Source organism: Limulus polyphemus, unplaced genomic scaffold (genome assembly GCF_000517525.1).
Source record: "Limulus polyphemus unplaced genomic scaffold, Limulus_polyphemus-2.1.2 Scaffold6784, whole genome shotgun sequence".
Taxonomy (NCBI): domain Eukaryota; kingdom Metazoa; phylum Arthropoda; class Merostomata; order Xiphosura; family Limulidae; genus Limulus; species Limulus polyphemus.
The window spans coordinates 35,006-44,072 of record NW_013672394.1 but is presented as its reverse complement, the minus strand read 5'-3'; the positions used below and the strand labels follow the sequence as shown (position 1 = coordinate 44,072).

Sequence of the window (9,067 nt, the reverse complement as noted above, 5' to 3'; positions counted from 1 at the left end):
ATGAAGGGGATTTTTCATATAGATAAATTCAAAGCAACATTAATACATAAAAGAAGAACGGATTAATTAATTACATTCAAATTTATCAGCAAGATCTGATGCACAAGAACCTTTAATGCAAACGCAAGTAACATTTATGAATAAAAATTAATATTAATAATTATTAAACAGCAAATTTTTTATAGAATTTATCCATTACCATAATTCTGGTATTTTGATAGCCTACCGTATTAACTATTGCAGTTAATGTTTGGTGTTATTAAAAGGAAATCTGTTAATAACTATTCAAGAAAATATATCTTCTGTTGCAAAACTAAACATTTCTCAGTTGGTGTAACAATGTACTGATTATTGGAAACATCTCTTTAAATTACAAATGAGTTCGCAGAAAAAATTAAATATTTAATTTTATTTACAATAGCACTGCAAGTACTTAATAATTTAGCATAAAGACCGATATAAATAACTTTTTGTGTAAATATTGAGGCTATGAATCAATACAATTACATGAAATTACCAATAGAATTTTAGATTAAACAAAATTATTATTATTATTTGCCAAATGATGCGGCTTGATCTTAGAAAAGCACAAAAATATGTATTTTATCTAGGCAAGTATGTGGTTGTTATAAGGCTCTGAATCAAACATGTGCTGGAGTATGTCATCAAAGGTGATGTATGCAACCTCCACTATGACTGCGTGTATTATAAAAGATGGGATTTCAGGTCGCAAATCTGAATCTTTTGAAATCAACAGATACTGGAAACACCTTTCCGTGGCTTCACAACCCTTGACGACATTTTTTGAGAATTTGATAAGTCAATATTTATCTTTGATACAAATGAAAGTGTGGTCTGGTTCATCAGCTCTGCACTCTGATTCTGTCAGTATTGATTGGCACTCAGGACAGTGGATCCTCTTGTTGACCAAGTAAACAATAAATCGGGCCTTGTAGCCCACAAAAGCTTTCTAGGGCAGGCATTTGCGAGAAAGCATCAAAGTCCTCATCTGAATCGTCAACAGACAGCAACACGTCATGACGCCTGGAAACCAGGATATCCTGCGACTTGTCTGATACTGCATCTCTCAATGATTTAATTGTTTTTGTTGCCTGTTGGATTTTTGGCATATCCAGCAGGATACAACTTTCACCAGCAGCTTTCAGGTGATTCTGGCTTAACTTGTAGGACAACAAGTAGGGCAGTTGTCGTGCATCTGGTTTCACGTATTATTCATACAGGATTTTGATGCTTTTGATGACTGACATAAAACCAATCATGAATGTCTTTCCACTCGGATTTTTCAGTGTTGCTGCATACTGGTAGGCTCCATGTAAGAACAGCATCACAGAGATATTGTTGGAGGGCTTGATGTGTGCCTTGCAGCTGCGACACACAGGTTTCCTTGAGTTCTGTATGTCAAATAGCTTAATAAACCTAATGGTAGGTTCACTGTTAGCAAACTCCTCCAGCTGTAATTGCTGCTGACTAATGTTTGAACTTAGTGTCTAGACAGCAAGATTAACCGTCATCTTCTGGAACTACCACTCCATGTGGGTTGGCTTGAGCTTGTTTCCAAGATGTAGGACCTCCTTTTATTATTGTTTGTTGAGACCTTCTAGATGCTGCTATTTCTCCTTCTCATCAACAATGATGCTATATAAGCCAATAATAGTTCTGACCAGCTTCAGTATGTGGCAAACATAATTGAATTTAATTGATTATTTCTATATCAAGCACACTATATATCATTTTCAATTCCAAATGCCAAAAACACACGTTTCATTTTACAAAGCAAGCACCCACTAACATCGGTGATAAAATAAGCATAAGCAAAAAAAATTACCATTTACCTTATTTAAACTATAACAGTTTTAAGGACTGCAATAAAACAAAAGACTTGTAAACAAACAGCTGTGTTAAAAGTTACATTACGAAAGGTAGAAGCTATTTAAATTATAAATGAATTCTCTGAAAGAATAAAAAAAAACTTATTTTTCCCTCACACATAATACAATACCACTGGAAGAATGTGACAGTTTAGCATAAAAAAGGGCTATATAAATAATATTGTGTGTAGATAACGAGACTCTGAGTCAATATATTAAATGCAATTACCAGTGAAATTTTATTATATTATTATTTAAATTTATTAGATAAGCAGTGATTGCGACTAGTAAACTGCATACACGTATCTTACAATAAATACAGTTTATCACATACCAGCTTCGATGGATTTTGTTTGTCAAACGCCTCTTATTGACAGTACCAGTTCTCCGAATATTATAATCAATACAATTAATCTATCTGATTCGTAACCATGAATATTATTCCAAAGTGGAGTTGTTGTGATCGTTTGTCCGTCAGAGGGTGAATCCGTATGGCAATAGCTAAGTTATCAAAATTCCCGTTTTGGTGATATTCTGTATTTTACACGTTGTAAAAGAAATCGAGGAGGTAAGCCCCATATTTATATAGTATCAAAACAGTTAGTTCGAATTTTAATGATACTGCCTATATTACATATGTGATATAGATGATTGCCTAGCGCAGAAAGCCCTCAAGTAGCTTTGCGTGAAATTCAATAAAACAACAACAAAAAGAAACAAAAAAAAACAAATACTGGAATTTCTTTTAATATCTAGTATATGGAGGTTTATCTCTAAGTATACGGAACACGCCCTCTAGATAAAATTTCTCTCTCTCTCTCTCTTTCTTTTTTTTTTTTTCAAATCATGTTCTTATTTACTTTTACGACTTATATGAAAGCGAAAATTTAACCAAAAGTGGAAATACACTTTTTATACAAATATCAAAGTTTTGACCAAATTTAGTGTCTGTAGAGCCAGGTAACGAGTAAGAAATAATTAAAGCTGTGTGTATGAATATTAATATTATTTGTTATGAGATCCCTAGTTAGTTTTGTCTATACTATATCAGTCAGGCTGTAACTGTAAATAGCGTAAGCCTAGAGTAATGTACTAGTATGCAGTACTATTATTATTAGTACACATACTAAAAGTTGAACGACCGATGTTTTTAATTTAAAACAGGTATTGAATTTTGTCTTAAGGCAAACCATAAGCCTTTATACTATTCAAAATAACGAACATATATTAAACGCTTGCGAATTACATTGCAACTTCATTTTCTTTTCTATTTCTTTGGAAATTGTTTTTGTATAATAATTTATTACAGTAAGTGAGTATATTACAGTTACAACTACAAAAGTAGAAGTAATATATAAATTATTATTAATATGCGATATATTAAATCTAAGATTAATTTTGGATAACATGGAACCATTTCGCCTTTCAAGACTCTTTTTCACACTAATCCCTAGGAAAAGTAAATTCTCCTATTACAAAATTGTCTTAATGAAAGTGTAGCCTGTCTTTTTCAAATATTAAACTTGTGTCCTCACATTCTATCATCTCTAGAATATTGCAGAAATACACCAGAGGTCGCAACTTTATTCATTCCCCAGATAATTATGTAAAACACTAGTTGTAACTTCAAAAACAAAGATAACATCTTACCCTTCTTTTCTCAAGAGAAAATACATGTAAAATACCCCGTTACATGAATCATCTTAAGCCCTCCTCTGAACCCCTTCTAGTAAGTCAATAGCCTTTCTTAGATAAAGAGACCAAAACTGTACACAGTGTTCCAAGTAAAGCCTAACTGATGCTTTGCATAGAGATATAATTACCTCATTTCATTGTCTATAAAAGCATCATAGAATTCTATTGGTTTTACTACTAGCAACAGAACATTGCTTCGATGCCTTGAGTAACTCATACACCACTAATTCAAAATTATTTTTTAATCATGCTATTGAGTTGGTTCTCCTCTCTGTTAAAATGTGTGATTCAAATTATGATAATCAAAATGCATCACCTCATACTTATTGTAATTATGGTTCCATAATGAAGTTCACTGGTCCAAACGTCCAACATGATTTTATGAAAATTGATTTCATTTCCACATTCACCTGCAAGTATACTTTAGAGATAGTTCTGATATATTTTCATTTTAGGATCTTCATTTCTATATCACTGTGATCTTTTCAGTGGCAAAAACTAAACTACCAAGGATATCAACATGTAGTGTTAATAGTTATACCCATCACTGTTTCCCTTACCAAAACTTGGTCAGTCACTTTAAGAAATGTCATAATATCAAACATATTTCCAGATTTTTAAAAAAAGCACATAATTTGTACTTAAACATTTCATCATCTTTCAATAAAAATTATAATTTTTTTTCGTTGAAAAATCCAACAAGGATAACCCTTTTCCATATATAGTTCAGTAGTGATGGTCTTAAAAAATAGATCCATTAGTCTGTATCATCTTATATCTATATATTATTATAATACAGCACTGAGAGTGTTATGCTTGGTAGAGGCATTTTGGCTAGTATACTTATTTCGTTTGTATGCATACCATTGGACATTTGGTCTATAGAGTCATTATTGTAATTATCATCTGTTCCACTTACCAGTTGATCCAAGTCATTTTGTAATACCTCAATATTCTCAGTACAGCTAGAAATACTCAACACTTGAGTTTCATCAACAAACTTTATTAATTTACTTATTTTAAATGCTGTTATCAATAACAAATAATATAATTAATAAGAACCTTTATTTTTCTACTGTTTAACTACCCCTAAATCCAATTAACTAATATTTCTCCAGCCCTTACTGATGTGATTTTCTGAGCTAATCTTTTATGTAACACCTCATGTAAAGCTTTTTACAAATCTAATTGTATAACATATGAAACAAAATGCTACTATGACCAGGGTCAAACAAACACATTTTATTAAATATAACAAGATAAATAAAGAACTTTCAAACAACTAGAATATATCTATATATATAAATCTTATCATTTACAAAAAACTAATTAGAAAACCTGTGCCTGGCCAGGACTAGGTACAAACATTAATACACAACACAACATAAATCGCAATGTGATTAATTCCAATATCAAAGAAATTAGGAAAAAAAAACTAATTCACCAGATAATAACAATGTTTCAAAATTAAGCTCTTCTCAATATCAAGAACAATACTGAGCAATAATTAACAATAATTCTTTCTGACTATATCTTGTGAACTTACCCATATTCAAGATCAAGGAAGGATTTTTATTTAGTGGTTAGACCATAAGGTTACATCTCATGTGAGTAGCTATTATCATAAATGTACATAATCTTTCACAACATTAGTATCTGAACATCACCGCTAGGGGAAACTTGTGCAAGTTTTAAAATACATACATACTCAAAATCAACCTGATCTTAATAAAAGGTGAGTTAGCACGTTAATGTAACTAAAAATTAATAATTGAGCTAAACAATAAAAAGAATAATAAATGAAAATTAAACAAAACCACAAAAAAATAAAATTGAAATTCGTTATCTCACACTTGCACTAAGTGTACACTCTTTCCTTTGTTCAGATAACAAGTAACTCCTCAAGAAAAGATAACAAATTGTAAAAGCAAGATTTCTCTTTAGTGAATCTGTGTTGACTTTCTTTTATGATATTTCTCTAAATGATTTTAGAAAGCTTCTTTTGTCAGACTCTAGAAATCTTCCCATTATAGGAGTAAAACTAACTGGCCTATAATTCCCAGGGCAACTCTTATCACCCCTTTATAAATTAGGAGTAATACAAAGAACTTTCCGATTCTCAGTCACCTGTCCACTCTTTATTAACCTATTAAAAAGGAAAGAAAGAGGCTCACGTTTCTAATTTTTACTTACTTTAAAACTCTGAGAAAAACTTTTTTTGGACCTGATGATTAACCTACTTTGTCTTTTTACTTACAACCAAGGAATTATTATCAACATGATTCAGGTCTATTCCAGTAATTCTCATAGATTGTTCTTGTTTAAGGTTATTGCTATTATCTTCTCTTGTAAATACTGAAAAAAATCTCAATTCTCAACCAGATCATTATCTTTAACAGTAATCTTGTCATTAGCATTTTTTAAGGGCTTCAACCCCATTCTAACTTTTGCTTACTTACCTTTAACATACTTAAAACAAACAAAAATCATTTTTGCTGTTGATGTTAACATTATTAGCTAGCTGTTTCTCAGTATCCCTTTTGGATTTCCTAATGTCTATCCACATCTTTTTCCTTCACTATTTGAGTCTGTACTACCCCAGTTGGTGTTCCTAAAAATAAAGTATCCTATAATTATTGCATCTAGGTTCTTATGATTAGCAATCCTGATTTTGTTATACAATTTCTCATTGACCTCATCAAGTGGCCTATGACAATTGCCAGTTAAAAGTTTTTTACATTTGATACTCATGATTGTAACACATGTAAATTCAACCTCTTGACTACCATTTCTATTACTTCAGTTCTGACAGGTTGCAGCTCATTACTTATATAAAAAACCACCCAGCCATATTTTAAACATTCTATTACTATTAAATAACTTATTACCTGAAATGGAATTTCAAAATAATTTATATTATCAAAATTCTCCAAATCGAAACAAATTTTAGTAATTTCAATTACATCTTAGTCCTCCATTTCTACTAGTCCTAAACTCATCCATTTTGTTCCTCTACTCCTAACATTTAAATAATAAGACAATTAAACTTAATCATAATTCTTCTGTATTTATCTTTAAATCTGATAGACTAATGTTTAAAACAACATCAACCAGATTTTTCTTGATAAAAAAAGCAACATTAAAGTTCCAGTGGTCTAACTGTAACTGTCATGTTCTATAGACAACTTTAAATACAAAATAAAGTGCTTAGAGCACAATTAAAAGCTCTCTGTTTTGTATTAGTATAAGAATGGCATTTGAAACCATGGTAGATCTAATTGCAGTTGTAGAAAAGAAAATTAGGTGTTTTTCTATCATCGTGTGTCATGAATAGATTACACCATTACCTTATTGTCATAACTATGAAGATCTGTTTGATTAAGAACTGGTTGCACACTTTTCAATGGGAAAACTATATAATGATTGATAGTTGTTACAATTTCTGAAATGTTTTTAATTAGGTATAGTATTTTTTTGGATACAAGAATAAAATAAAAGAAGTGCTGGCTAACACTCAGTTGAATGTCTGTAGCATTCTATAGTTAAGAGGAGTATTTTAACTGAATGTGAATGGACTTGGTCCATTGGACTGACTCGATACTGGAGAAGGAATATTGGCTATAATTCCAAATTTACCACATGTTTACCTACACAAGTATTTGTACCCAAGATATACCTGTGAATTAACAATGTCAGTCTGACAAGTTAGAGTGCAAGGTGATGTTCATGATAAGAACAATAACACCTTTGTCCATTGTACAGTTTGTATATTACAACTGTGTAACCTCTAGTTTTTCTTCAGTATCTCTGTATGTTGTATCTGGCATTTACTCTCCTCTCTCACAAACTGTTGCTAAATCAGCAAGGTAGGGTAACGTGAATAGTTGAAAATTCTGAAATCAAATATATAATATCTTGTTGAAGGGCACTCTGTAAAAGGTTGAAGCATGTGCACTTTGACCCCACTTTTGGAAATAGGATTAATGTCAGTCAAAAGATGTGCGCTTTGACCCCCACTTTTACAAATAGAGTTAACGTTGGTCAAAACTAGTTAGAAAACTATTGTTCAGATCTATTTATACATTTCATATGTGCTTGTAATTTCATATAAAATTTATTTCAAGTTATTATTATCATTAAGACAGTTACAGCTATAATTTATTAGCCTACAAATATATCTGTACGTAATATATTTTTTAAGTAGATTTGCATACTGGAGGGAGTCTAAATCCTTATAGTAAACTATGTATGAATATATTACTGTAAGATATAACAGTAGACATTCTTCATTAGATAGTCTGGGTGATATTTATAGATATATTATTTTGTGTATATTTATTCTTTTTTTTTTCTCTTTCTCTGTAAATCAAAGGTTAAAAAATGTGTTTATCTACTTTCCAGAAGTGATAACATGTCAACGCATGCTGCAGAAGTTAAACCCAGCACTGCGGCTAACCAATTGGAACAAGAAGATTTGAAGATGCAGCAAATGAAATGCACTCAATGTAGAATAATTAGTGGCTTGGGAATTTTTGGTGCTGGGAGCTATGTACTCTATCATGCGAGGCAAGCCAAACAAATATACAGTAAAATGATAGGTTTAACATTTGGCATTGGTAAGTTAGTTTAATTTAAAAAAAAATAGTGTGGTATACTTGGTATATATATATATATATATATATAGATGCATAGATAGACAGAAAATTAAAAAAAAATTAAAGCTTATCTCAGAATTTCTGGTTTTATGTCATGGTGAAACATAAAATATTAACAACTTTTGCCATGTGGTAATCAAATACATTTGTTCCATGCAAACATTTTTTTCTGAATATATTTGTGTTTTTAATGCAGAAAATTATGACCTGTTTTTCATATTGGCTCTAACACAGGTTTACATATGTTGTATGTAGTATTAATAGGGATACAGAACTGAATCCACATACACGTGACTCTGAACTTCTGTGTTTAGGTGTGCTGTTTGTAATATTTATAGGGATACAGAACTGAATCCACGTACACATGACTCTGAACTTCTGTATTTACATGTAGTATTTATAGGGATACAGAACTGAATCCACATTTACATGACTCTGAACTTTTGTGTTCACTTATGTTGTATGTAGTATTTTTAGGGAAATATTTCTATATACAATACAGCTTCTTAACTGACTACAAAGCCATACTTTATCACAATCTTCTTACCTAAACTTAATTAACTTTTTAATTAGAAAGAGTGTACATATAAGTATTAATGAACAAAATTATTTACTGTTTTTTAAAGTTACATTTATTTTTGATTACATCATCCAATAGACGTTCTATACTATACTTCAATATTTGAGTTTTCATACCTGGCTAAGTTATTGTATTTGCTTTTAATCAGACTCTCTTCTTTATGGGCCCGGCATGGCCAGGTGGTTAAGGCACTCGACTCGCAATCTGAGAGTCGCGGGTTCGAATCTCTGTCACACCAAACATGCTCG

The 9,067-nt window shown here is 31.1% G+C and overlaps 1 long non-coding RNA gene across 1 annotated transcript in view; it reads left to right on the top strand.

Moving 5' to 3' along the window:
• Window positions 1–2,700: 2,700 nt before the first annotated feature.
• LOC106474066 overlaps window positions 2,701–9,067 on the top strand; it is a 7,188-nt gene continuing 821 nt past the window's right edge. Inside the window, exons 1-2 of the long non-coding RNA XR_001291723.2 lie at window positions 2,701–2,849; window positions 7,986–8,200. This is a non-coding gene — a long non-coding RNA (uncharacterized LOC106474066). The remainder of the gene's footprint in view (window positions 2,850–7,985; window positions 8,201–9,067) is intronic.